Source organism: Nyctereutes procyonoides, unplaced genomic scaffold, assembly GCF_905146905.1.
Source record: "Nyctereutes procyonoides isolate TBG_1078 unplaced genomic scaffold, NYPRO_anot_genome, whole genome shotgun sequence".
In the NCBI taxonomy this organism is placed as follows: domain Eukaryota; kingdom Metazoa; phylum Chordata; class Mammalia; order Carnivora; family Canidae; genus Nyctereutes; species Nyctereutes procyonoides.
The window spans coordinates 6,404,009-6,418,044 of NW_026575121.1; the positions used below are offsets into that span (position 1 = coordinate 6,404,009).

General features: G+C 37.6%; 1 protein-coding gene across 1 annotated transcript in view; it reads left to right on the forward strand.

Moving 5' to 3' along the window:
- Positions 1 to 14,036, forward strand: part of TSC22D1 (TSC22 domain family member 1) — a 131,477-nt gene that overhangs the window by 114,547 nt on the left and 2,894 nt on the right.

The window sequence follows — 14,036 nt, forward strand, 5'->3', positions numbered from 1 at the left end:
TATATAGTATATGTATATATAAAAATAAATATTATATAGAATATATAAATAAATATATGTATATAAATCTGGAAGTGTATATTGGTTTAGAATTCCTGGTCTGCATGTCTAGAAGATAAAATATTGAATCAAAAGTTGGTTCTATGCCTCATCCTACAGTTAAGTAGATAAACCCTGGACAAAACCCACAATGTCTTTGAGCTTTCATTTCTAAACCTATAGAATAAGGAAATTAGAACTATATGATCTCTAAGGTCCATTTCAGCTCTAGAATACTGAATAGATCAATTAAAGAAACCCGCGGGCCCTTTGAAGTCACAGAGCCGGAGTCCAGAGAGACTATAATGTGGAAATGTGTCCTTTGATCAGAGCAGAAGGTACTTATTAAACACTCAGTGTGTCCCCAGCATCCACAGTTACCTCCCCAATTTGTTAATGCTCCCTGAAGTCTGCAGTACATTAGAAATTCAGTAGCCATGTAATACCCTTGAATTTATGTTCACCTTTGTAAATAAGAGTGTTCAGTTGAGCTTTATCTGATTGTTTTCGGATCACCAAAGGACTGGCTCTAATGGCCCTAAGTGTTTCTGTATGCATAGAATGTTGGTTAACCCAGTTCCTACTGGCTCTTCTTTCCATAGTGCTTATCATTGTTGATATCTTCCAGAATTTAACATGAAAATGTGGCTTAAACTAACTAGTTATTTTTAAAGAGTAAAAGAAGAGCTCACAGTAGCTATTTTCTTTAGCTGTGCAAAAAGTAAAATAGAAATGGTATTCGTTTTTGATAGGAGACTTGCATGAGGTTCTTGAAATAGAAAATCATAATCAGGACAGCTTTTTACTTCTTCAGATGTTTTTTATAGTGTATCATTTGGCTTCTAAATCTGAGATGCCCTTTTTGCTTGTGACTCCTGATTTTCATAATCTACCACTATTAGGGGAAGTGGTAATTTATGAAGAAACTTGGCTTTGAAGACCTTATTTTTACAGAGATAAAAAAGAAAAAAAGAATGCTGCCTGTTTGAATCCTAGTGCTTAAAGACACTGAGTCTTTTTGGGGTATGAGCATTATTTATTTATTTTTTTTTTGGAATTTGTAGTTATGTTAAATAAGGCATAGAAATAGAGGTATGTGCATAGGAGACTGGAAATTGTTTCTAGAATTGTAACAATAATTTGAAAGTAATCATAGATGTTTAGAGAGAAAATATACAGAAAATAATGTTTGTAGAGAGCCTTATATACTATTATATGTGTATACGTAAAAGTTCATATTTATTTTTGAAGTGACATTGATTTTTAAATCTTTTTTATTGTTTATTTTTTTAAAGATTTATTTATATATTTGGAGAGAGCATGCATACACGTTGTGGGGCAGGAGAGGGGCAAGGAGGGGCAGATGGAGAGGGAGAGTCTCATACAGACTCTGCTGAGCATGGATCCTGACATTGGGGCTCAGTCTTACCGGCCTGAGATCATGACCTGAGCTGAAATCAAGAGTTGGTCACTTAACTGAATAAGCCACTCAGGTGCCCCATGATTTTTAAAAATTTTTTAAGAATATGTATATATTTCTAAAGATTTTATTATTTTTTATTTTTTTAAAGATTTTATTTTTATTTATTAGAGAGAGAGAGAGAGAGCAGCAGAGACACAGGCAGAGGGAGAAGCAGGCTCCATGCAGGGAGCCCGACGTAGGACTCGATCCCGGGTCTCCAGGATCATGCCCCTGGGCTGAAGGTGGCACTAAACCATTGAGCCAGCTGGGCTGCCCAAGATTTTATATTTTTAAAGGAATCTGTGCACCCAGCTTTGGGCTCAAACTCATAACCCCGGGATCAAGAGTCAAACACTCCAATGACTGAGTTAGCCAGGTGCCCCAGTAAATAAATATAAAAGATTATTTTTAAATTTTATTAGCATTTTGTTAGGGTTTTTGAAGTTCTCACACTTAGAAGCAAGTATTTATTTTTTTTTTCTTTTTAAGATTTATTTATTTGGGCACCTGGGTTGCTCAGTCCGTTAAGCATCTGCCTTCAGCTCAGGTCATGATCCCAGGTCCTGGGATCAAGTCCTGCCATCAGGCTCCCTGTTTAGCTGGGAGCCTGCTTTTCCCTCTGCCTGCTGCTCCCCCACTTGTGTGTGCTCTCATATGACTATGGAGAAATTAGTTATAAAATAGGCATTTCAGGTCTCTTCAATGAAAGTGTTCAAGTCCTTGGAGTATATCTTTTTATAGCTTTTTATTCTTTGCTTTTGCTTTAAAATATTTTTAATCAAAATAATATATGTACAGATATCTAAAGTAGTCAAATCCATAGAAATAGAAAGTAGAATGGTGGTTACCGGGGCTGGAGGGAGAGGATAAAGAAGAGTTGTTTAATTGGTATAGTTTTAGATGTACAAGGTGAAAAGCGCTACTTTACAACAGTGTGAATATATTTAGCGCTACTGGGCTGCACAGTTAGAAGTGGTTATATTGGTAAATTTTATGTTTTTTGCCACAATAAGTGTGTACGTGTATGAAGATCAAATAGAGAACTATTACAAAATATATAAGCAGTTTCTTTATTTTTTCCCCCATTCTTGCCACTGTGCTACCTAGGAGGCAGCTACTTTTTCTTTCTTTTTTGAGGGTAATTTACATATAGTAAAGTTTCCCTTTTTTAGCATATGGTTCTAGAAGTTGGGACAGACACAGGGGGTATACTGCCACCAGCATCAAGAAACAGTTGTGTTACCCACAAAAACCTCCCCTCTGTGACCCTGAAGCTTTGGCAATTTCTGATCTGTTTTCCATCCCTATAGTTTTGCCTTTTCTAGAATGTTATATAAATAGAATCATATATTTAGCAGCCTTTTGAGTCTGGCTTCTTTCCCTTACTGTAATATATCTGAGATTCATTTGTGAGTTATTTTCATTTCATTGTGAGTAGTTAATTTCATTGCTGAGTAGTATTCCATTCCATTGTATAGAGTACCCTGGTGTGTGTAACCAATTGGGTGACATTTGGGTTGCTTCCAGTTTTGAGTGATTATGATAAAACCACTCAAAACATTCATTTGCAAATTTTTGCGAGAACATAAATCTTTCCTTCCCTTAGTAACTTGGGTTGGGATTATTGGGTTTTATGGAGAGTATGTCTAACTTTATGAGTAACTGCTAAACTGTTTTTGCAGAGTGGTTGTAACATTCTGCATTCCCACCATCAATATATGAGCATTTCAGTCGCTCTGCATTCTTGTCAACAGTTGGTATTTTTAAGTTTAAAATTTTTTTTAATGTAGCCATTCTATTTTTTTTAAGATTTTATTTATTTATTCATGAGAGACACAGAGAGAGGCAGAGACACAGGCAGAGGGAGAAGCAGGCTCCATGCAGGGAGCCCGACATGGGACTCGATCCCTGGTCTCCAGGGTCATGCCCTGGGCTGAAGGCGGCGCTAAACTGCTGCGCCACTGGGGCTTCCCATAATGTAGCCATTCTAATAGGTGTGCAGTGGTGTCTCATTATGGATTTAACTTGCATTCCTGTAATGATTAATGATGTTTAGTATTTTTTCTATACCATTCACATATCTTCTTTGATGACATGTCTTTTGCCAATTTTTTTAATTGGATTGTTTGTTTTCTTGCTATTGAGTTTTGAAAGTTTTTAATATATTCTGGATATAGATTCCTTTATCAGATACATGACTTGCAATACTTAATTCCAGCCTATAGTTTGTTTTTGGTTCTTATGGCAGTGCCTTTGAAAAAACAAAATTTCATTTTGATAAAGTCTAATTTATTGGTTTTTTTTCTTGTTTCTTTCATGAAGTATATTTTTAGCATTAATATCTAAGAAATTTTTGCCTAAATCAGAGTCCCAAAGATTTCTTCTGTGTGTTCTTGCATAAGCTTTATGGTTTGGGATTTTACATTTAGGTCTATGGTCCCTTTTTTTAAAAAGATTTTTTTTTTAATTTACTTGATAGAGAGCATGCAGGATGAGAGAGTGAAGCACACGAGTGGGTGGGGGTTCGGGGCAGGATCCTCACTGAGCAGGGAGCCCGCTGCCGGGCTTGATCCCAGGACTCTGGCACCAGACCCGAGCTGAAGGCAGACACTGAACCAACTGAGCCACCCAGGTACTGCTACGTCTCTGGTCCATTTTAAGTTAATGTTTCATATGGTGGGAGGAATGGATCAAGTTCGGGGTTTTTGTTTGATTTTATTTTGTAGGTGGCCCTCTAGTTGTCTTAGGAGTATTTGTTGAAAAAATTGTTCTTCTGCATGGAATCACCTTTACATCTTTGTTGAAAATCAATTTGCTACATGCACATGGGTCTGTTTCTGACGTCTTTGTTCTGTTCTATTAATCTGTATGTCTGTTGTTTCACCAATACCGTACTATCTTGATGAGAGGAGTTTTACAGAAAGTTTTCAGATAAGGTACTAGGAGTCGTTCAGCTTTGTTCTTCTAAAATTGTTGTGGTTATTCCAGTTCCTTTACATGTAAATTTTATAATCGCTCTGTCATTTTCTACAAAAGGTCTTGCTAAAATTTTTTTGATTGGGACCACACTGATTCTATATATTATTTAAGGGGAAGAGGAATTGACACAATAATTTTGAGTCTTTTCAGTTGATGAACATGATATATCTTGCCATTTGATTTTGTTCTCTTTTGTTCCTTTTATTAATGTTTTGTCATTTTCAACATTAGGATCTTGTATATATTTTGTTAGATTTATACCTATTACATGTGGTTTTTATGTTATTGTAAATGGAAATTTGTAAAATTTGAATTATACTTGTTCATGACAATATATGAAAATACAATTGATTTTTCTATATTGAACTTATATTCCATCACCCTTAAACATGCTTCTTGTTAGTTCTAGTAATTTATTTGGGATTTTGTACATAGAGAATCATCTGTGAATACAGATTTTTTTTTCTTTCCAATCTGAATGCTATTTATGTACTTAGGTATTGATTTGTTTATTTTTGCCTTCTTGCTGGCTATTACTTTCAGTATGAGATTGAGTAGGAGTGGTCAAATTGGTTACAATCTTAAAGGAAAAGCATTTATTCTTTTACCGTTAAGTATAATGTAAGCTGAATGCATTTTATAGATGTCCTTTATCAGGTTGAGGAAAATACCTTTAGTTCGTGTTTTGCTGAAAGTTTTGATCATGAATGGATGTTGAATTTTGTCTTTTGAGATGACCCTATAATTTTTCTTTAGTCTTTTGATAGAGTGAATCACATTGATTGATCTTCAGATGTTTACCTTGCATTCTCGGGATAAATGCTGTTTCGTCAGGATGTATTTATTATCCTTTGTATGCCTCGTTGGGTTCAATTTGCTAAAATTTTGTTAAGAGTTTTTATATCTATGTTTATTGGCCTGTAGTTTTCCTTTTATTTTTTTTTCTTTGATGATATCTTATTTTAGTACTAGGGAAGTGCTGGTCTGCTAGAATAAGTGGGGGAAATGTTTTCTCCTCTTCAGTTTTCTGAAAGAGTTTGTGTAGAATTGGTATTATTTATTCCTTAAATGTTTAGTAAGATTCACCAGTGAATCTATCAGTGACTGAGGGTTTTTTTTTTTTGTGTAGGAAGATTCTAAACTACATAAAATAGACCTAGCATTATTTATGTTACCTGTTTTTCCTCAAGTGAGTTTTGATAGTGTTTCTGTCTAGGAATTTGTCTATTTCATCTAGGTTGTTAAATTTATTGAAATAAATTTGATATGCGATGTTTTTATTTTCATTCAGTTCAAAATACTTCCTTATTTCTCTTTTGATTATTTGTTTGACCCATGAGTTATTTAGATATGTTATTTTTTTCCCCCGAATACTTGGAGATTTTCCAGATAATTTTCTGTAGTTGATTTCTATTTTAATTCCATTGTGCTCAAGAATTTACTTTGAATGATATGAACCCTTTTAAATTAATTAAAACTTGATTTATGGCTCAGAATATGCTCTATCTTGGAAAAAATTCCATGTGTGCTCCAAAAGTGTGTATTCTCTTGTTATTGGATGGAATGTTCTGCAAAAACAAATTAGGTCAAGTGGTTGGCAGTGTTATTCAAGTGTTCTATATCTTTAGTTATTTTCTGCTTATTTTTTCTTTCAATTATTGAGAGAAGATTGTTGAAAACTCCAACTTTAATTGTGGATTTTCCTATTTCTCTTTGCAGTTCCATCAATTTTTGCTTCGTGTGTTTTAAAGCCCTGTTGTCACTGTGTAAACATTTAAGATTTTTATGACCTCTTGATGAATTGACCCTTTATTCACTATGAAATGATCTTTGCTCTGCAGTACAGTTTGTCTGAATAGTACAGCCACTTCAGCATTCTTTTGATTATTGTTAGCATACAATATCTTCTTTCATCCTCTTATTTTACCTATTTGTGCATTTATACTTAAAGTATGTTTATAGGCAGCATATAGTTTTGTCTTGCTTTTTTTTAATTATTTGTAAGATTATTTATGTATGTATTTATTTATTTATGAGAGAGAGAGAGGCAGAGACACAGGCAGAGGGAGAAGCAGGCTCCATGCAGGGAGCCCAATCCAATGCAGGACTCGATCCCAGGACCCCGAGATCATGACCTGAGCCAAAGGCAGATGCTCAACTGCAGAGCCACCCAGGCGCCCCCTTGTCTTGCTTTTTAAAAAAAAAAAATGCAATCTGGCAACCTCTACATTTTAATTAAGGTGTTTAATTGGAACCATTTACATTTAACGTGATTATTGCTATAGTTGGTTTAAGTCTATATCTTGGTATTTGTTTTTTATTCTGTTCTCTTTTTAAAAAAAACCATTCATTCATTCATTCATTCATGAGAGACACAGAGAGAGGCAGAGACATAGGCAGCGGGAGAAGAGGCTCCCTGTGGGGAGCCTGATGGTGAGATTCGATCCCAGGACCTGAGCCAGAACCAAAGGCAGATGCTCAACCACTGAGCCACCCAGACATCCCTTTATTCTGTTCTTTATCCCTCTTTTCCTCTTATTCTATCTTATTTTAGATTGTATATTTTCTTATGATTCCACTCTCCTTTATTGGCTTATTAACTATATCTTTGTATTGTTACCTCAGTCATTGTTTTAGAGTTTGCAGGATACATCTTATATTACTCTATTTTCAAGTCATGTAGGAACTTACAGCTGTACGCTTCTTCTGTCCTCCTGGCTTGTGTTCTCTTTTGTACTACATTTTACTTCTGTATATGTTGTCCGCCCCTCCCCCATACATGGTTATTATTTCTGCCTTAATCATCTTTTTCTAATTTTAATGTTTTAAATTTAAGTACAGTTGACATACAAAATTCTTTTTGTTTCAGGTGAACAGCATAGTGAATTGATAGTTTTATACATTACGAAATTATCTCAGTGATAAGTCTACTAACCAATCTGTCACCAAAGTTACTGCGATATTGTTGGCTATATTCCCTATGCTGCACCTTACATCCTTGTGACTTATTTATTTTATAACTGGAAGTTTGTACCCCTTCATCCCCTTCATCTATTTTGACTCCCTCCTGCCTCCCTGGCCACCCCTCTAGTCTCTGGTAACCAACAGTTTATTTCTCATATGAGTCTGTCAATAATAAACACTTATTTATCTCTTAAAAGAGACAGGGAACGGTTTGGGTTTTTGTTTTTGGTTTTTTTTTTTTTTACCACATAGTTACCATTTCTGATACTCTTCATTCTTTTGTGTAGATTTAGATTTCCATCTGGTATCGTTTTTCTTCTGTCCAAAGAGCAAACTTTAAAATATCTTATATTGCAGGTCTGCCTGTGATGAATCCTCCCAGCTTTTGTGTCTGTAAAAGAATGAATTTCACCTTTATTTTTGACAGATATTTTTACTGGGCCTAGGATTATAGGTTGACAAGTTTTTGAAAAAAATTTTTTAGCACTTTAAAGATATTACCACATTGTCTGCTGTCTAGCTGTTTACGACTCACGAGTCAGCTACATTCTTTGTTGCTTTGTGTATAATCTGGTTCTTTTCTTGGGCTGCTTTTAAATTTTCTCATTATCACTGGTTTTAAGGCATCTGATTATTACACACCCTTATTGCAGTTTTCTCCACAATTCTCTTGCTTGAGGCTTAGTTTCTTGGATCTGTGGATTTATTATTTTAATAAAACTTGGGGCAAATTGCCATTATTTCTTCAAATATTTTTCCTCTCTCTTTCCCTTTTCTCTTCTTTAGGGACTTCACTAAAAATATATTTGGTTGCGTGAAATTGCCTCACAGTTCAATGATGCTTTTTTCTTCTTTTGTTTTGTTTTTTTTTCCAGTTTTTTTTTCCCTCCAGTTGTTTTATTTTGGATAGTTTCTACTGCTAACATATCTCTAACATAATATTTCTTCTGCCCTAATTTACTGTTAATCCCATGCAGTATATATTTTTTTTCTCAAACATTTTTCACCTTCAGAAATTTAATTTCTTTATACCTTCCATACCTCTACTTAATATATTAATTTTCCCTCTACCTTCTTGAACATATAAAATATGGTTGTAATAATTGTTTTAATATCGTTGTCTACAAATTATGTCATTTTTGTTGTATCTGGGTCATTTTGATTGATTTTCTTCCTTGTTATGAGTTATATTTCCCTGCGTTTTGTATGCCTGGTACTTTTCACTGGATGCCAGATACTGTGAATTATTGGATGCTAACTGTATTTTTATTTAATATCCTAGAGCTTTGTTTGGGGACAAAATTAAGTTACTTGGTAACAGTTTGATCTTCAAGGCTTCCTTTAAAACTGCTTTGCACAAGACCAGAACACCCTTTAGTCTAGAACTAATTTTTCTAGAACACAACTTTGGTGGTATCCTTCTGAATATCTGGTGCCCCATGTTTACAAGTTGTTTTTTGTTTTGTTTTGTTTTTACTCTGGCTGGTGGTAACACCAGCTATTCCTGACCTTGTGTGATTTCCAAAAGTTATCTCTACCTGCTTCTTTTGGGTGGCTCTTTCCCACCCTTGGTAGTTTCCTCATATGCTTGTGCTGGTCAGTGCTCTCATGCAGCCATGCAGATCCTGTTCTCTTTTACTTTAATACCTGTACATCCCTAAACATCACACAGAGCGAATAGAAAAAAATAATGTACTAGAGTTACTTTTTTTCAGTCCCCCCCGTCTATTCCTCAGAGGCAGTCATTTTTGATTTTTGTTTTCTCACATTTACCTACATATCTGTGTAATATGTTTATGCTGTTATTTCTTGCTTTTCCAATTTTAGATATTTTATAATCCAGCTGTCGTAGACTCAGATTTAGCACTTTTAAACCATTCTTATGGCTCAGTTTTTTTTCCCCACCACCTTCCCAATGCAGTTAACTTTTTAAACTAATAAAACATTTCAAAATTAATATAGGCATGTAAATTCTATTGATTAGCATAGTAGTTTTTTCTTGCTTTTGTTTTCTGTAAAATTGCTTTGAACTTACCCAGTCGGTCCATTAGATCTGTCATACACCTGACTGTAGCTCCCCTCTGCCAATGCTCAGACCTGGTGGATCATCTCTGTTTATTCCCTCCCCCAAAGCCCTCCCTCCCAGAGGCTCCCTTCTCTCTGCACCCATACAGGTCAGGTGCTGCTTAGGCTTGCTTAGCAGCTGTCATCTTGAGATTTCCTTCCCCATCATCCTTTGGGTTCCCTCCCTTCTTTCTCTCCAGCATTTGAGTCGCTGGTTCATGTTTCCTATACTTTTTTTCTCTTTTTCCTTTTGAAAACACAGTATTCCTTCTTTTTAAAAATTTCAACCCTTTGCCTGATTTGTTCCTCCACTTTGGTATCTGAAAAGTTGTTCTACCTTTACACTTAAGTGATGATTTGGCCGAGTGAGCACGTTTTTCTCTCAGAATTTTCTCGAATGTTGTCTGGCAGCCAGCAAAAACCATTCTGATATTTGTTTCTGTGCTTTACAACTTGTTTTTTCCACTTGGAAGCTTTTGGGATTTTCTTTGTCCCAAGATCTTTACTTTCATGATGAATGTGCTTTTGTGTAGGGCTTTTTTCATTTATTGTGGTGGCCATTTGGTCATCTCATTTAGGCCGGAGACTTGTGCCCTTCAGCTCAGGAAAAATTCTTTATTTCTTCGTTCCGTAGTTTTGTTGGAATCATCTGATTCTGATATTGGACCTCCTAGATTTATCCCTTTAGTTTCTTATTTCTCAACTCTGTCTCTTTTTATTTTATTCTACTTTTTAGAAGATTTTTCTCATCTTTATAACTTTTCTGTGGAAGTCAAGGACATTTCAAATACGGCTGAATTTTTGTGTTGATTTCTTTGGAATTGTTTCTTATTCTGACAGAGTGGGGGACCCAACACAAAACATTTGTTGTTCATGTGCAATTCACCTTTAGTTTGAAGTCCTGAGTTTTATTTGCTGTACCTAGCCACCCTACTCCTAGGGCGAGTGAACTGGCCATTCCTGGACCACAAGATTTGGTTAGGCACAGGGTGGTATGCTTTAGTGTCTTCCTTGGCAGTCACTTTAGATTTGCGAGGAGTTTGGACAGAGGAAGAAACAAGTTATCCTATTTGAGTGGTGGATCTCCAACTGTACCTATCTATATTGGCCAGGTCAGATGAAGCTTAGAAGAAAAAAGCAGGCGTTACTGAATTAGGAACACAGGCCCTGCCTCTGCTCCTCGTCTCGCATCCTAGTATGCAGGCTACCAACAGGCACAGGGGATGGGACTGGAGTCCAAAACAAACCAAACAGAAAAATAAAAACAACAATAAAGAACATGCCGACCTGTAACGTTCAGGCTGTTCCCTGTGCTCCAGATTCTCCACTGGAGTGAGACCTGATCTCTGCCCAGTGCCTGACGATGGCCATTGTCATCCATGCCTTCAGGGAGGCAGTGTTTTCCCTGTCCTATCAGCTAGTCTTTGTTGAGCTTGACTGGGCTCAACAGATTCATAGATGCTTTGTCTTACAAAGAGAAGTATCTTTGAAAGTAATTCTAGCTTTGAGCCTCCAACATTTCTGACCCATGGGTTTCCCCTCCATGGAGCTTTCCTTCAGTTAATTTGTCTTTTTCAAACTAACTTTCCAGCCTGCATATAAAAATCTAGTTTGAAAGGAATCTAGCACATTTATGTAAAAAAAAATATGAAAAGCAATAGATTTCTAATAATCTGGGGGAATTTTTTCTATCCTCTGGCCTTGCAAGTACTCCAGAAATATAAAATATATAGACAAATGATCAAAGATATACGTACAAGGGATCTCTTGCAATTTTATTTAAAATAGCCAAGTTTTGGAGATGATCATAATGTCCCTATTTATTGGTTAAATAGACTGTGATGGCTTATATTGGCTTCTGTAGCGTAATCCACCAGTTGATCTGTTGAAACAAATGAAATGGAAGCAAAACCAGCTTGTTTCTTAATGTTTGTGTTCAAGAAATCACAAATAAATAAAATTCAGGTAATTTCATAATCTTAGGCTTCAGCTGGGAATTTTAAATTCATTTCTTCATTTGACCATAGGATTTCATTTTTAAAGATCATTTTTACAGTTTAAGATGATGCTTTCTTTAATAATTTGTCCTGTGCAGTTCAAATATGTAAATGGTTTAATTACATAGATAGTTTATGGTAACTTTAACTTTCAAAATATAGAAACTATTGTGTAGTAAATCTGTCTAGTACTCACAGAGGAACCACACATCCCTGGTTTCCAAATTACTGACTTTTAAGCCTCTGTTTCTTTATACTGAAAATGGGTGCCTGCCTCAAATAAATTTTTCATTTGAGATAGTATATATATCAAGGTTTGTAAATTCCAAATATGCTAACAAACATTGTAATTCAGAAGCAAAGGCTTAAAATTTGGAGAATATTATGACCTTGTAATAAAAGGCAATGTTAGTCACAATCAGGTTTTCAACCCAAAAGAGAATTGTGTCCTTGTCGTCATCTACCTCATTTACCAGACTTGGTCCCTAATTCCTTTAGACCACTTCTAGGACCAAATGCTCCCTGGCAGACTGGGTCAACTTAAAAGAATGTCTGAAAGTCTCTTCTGGCAATTAAAATGTCCTAAATTAAAGGTAGCTGAGGATTGAAGGATGCGAAATTGAGAGAATGCCTGTTGGAGACAGAAGAGACTGTGTGTATGTGCGTAAATAGAATATTTACATATATATGTTCTGTGGTCAAATTTTACGTTGAAATTGTGATGATACAACGTGCCTATGGATTAGAGGAGTCTTCACTATTTGTAGTTTTTTGTTTGTGGTTTTATAGGCTGGTGCCATTAGAGGGCAGTATTGTAGAGGTTAAATTTGCTTTCTTGACTAATATTGACTTGCAAACCATAGAATCTATAGTAAGCAAATTTAAAGCCTTAGATTTTTATGTACGTTCAACTGCAGCCTCAACTGATGCATCCTTGCAAATATTTTAAATTAATAGATGAAATAAGCAATAGGTTAAGCGTTTTTACACCCAGATCTCTTGATTTTGGCTTGGGGACGGGAATTACTTGGTCAGTATGGCCATAAAGGGTTGAAATACTTAACTTTATAATACTTCGATCCTTCTGATGTAAGAAGGCTCTCAAGGTTGAGACTTACAGGAATGGGCACTACTAAACACTTGCTTTAGGGACTCACTGAGCACAGATCAAGGTAGGATTCAACCTGTGGCTTGAGTTTTCTAGCTATAAATGGAAGGAGGGAAATGGGATTTTAAGGTTTATGGCTCTAGGGACATTTTGGGAAGAGCTGCCTGACTTCCATCTGATGGGTTCCTTTTTGCCTCAATAGATCCATGCCAACAAGCAGAGAATAATACATAATGTTTTTTGTTTTGCTCCTACAAGCAATAAATCCATGAAAAAGGTAGTAGCCCTCAAAAAAGCAAATGTGATTTTCTTTCTTTTTTTTTTTTTTTCTCGTCCCCAATTCCCCACCTCTTTAAAAAGTCCCTATCGCCGTACGGTCAGTGTCCCTATAAATGAAACCGCCCGTGGCAGCCTCCCCGTCCCGTCGCCTGTAAGAACCAGATAATGGGAATCGAGCGGCTCGAGCGGGCGCCCGGAGCCCGCGGGACTGGGCATGCCCAGTAGGTCGCAGGGCTCCGGTTGCAAACAGGCAGCGCTCGCCGTCGGGACGCCGCGGGGACCGGCAGCTCCGGGGACGGGGTCCCGCGGCCTCTAACGTAAGCACGTGCGGGGGCACCGGCTGCCGCCTCGGGGCCCCTCGGTGGCCCGGCCCTCGGCGGGCGGTGCGGAGGCCTGCGCGGCCCGGGCGCTCGGCGGGCGCCCCCCTCCCCGCGGCCTGGGTCAGCCCACCCGGAGAGCGGGCTGGGGCGGGGGCGGGGCCTCCGCGGGGGGCGGGGCGAGGGGCGGGCCCGGCGGGCGCTGGCCAATCGGCGCGGCCCGCTCCTCCTTATATGCGGCGCCGAGCCCGAGCCGGCCGTAGCCCGAGTGCCGCCCGCCCGCCCGCCGCCCGCCGCCCTACGAGGCTTCTCGGCGCAGCCGCGGGGAGCAGCAGCATCTTCCCGGATCGCCAAGCCCCAGAAGCCGGGTTCCTTGAAACTAGGGAAGCTGCTCTCTGTTTCTCCCTGGGCTACAGGAAAGCTTAGAAGATTTCTTTTTAATTTTTATTATTATTTTTTTAATCTAGCTCAAACAAGGCTGCTTGGTATTCCCTTTTTTTTTTTTTTTTTTGGATTCTTTTTTTCTTCCGCGAGGGTGTTTTTGGCTGCAATTGCATGAAATCCCAATGGTGTAGACCAGTGGCGATGGATCTAGGAGTTTACCAACTGAGACATTTTTCAATTTCTTTCTTGTCATCCTTGCTGGGGACTGAAAACGCCTCTGTGAGACTTGACAATAGGTAAATGTCGGCTGGGAGAGTTTCTTTACGTTTACTCGTGAGATACTTCTGATAATGCAGGTGAAAGATAGCCAGGCGAATTCCTTTGTCCATTGCCGAGGGACGACGACGCTGACACGGATGTTGCTTTTCGAAATGCTTAGAATA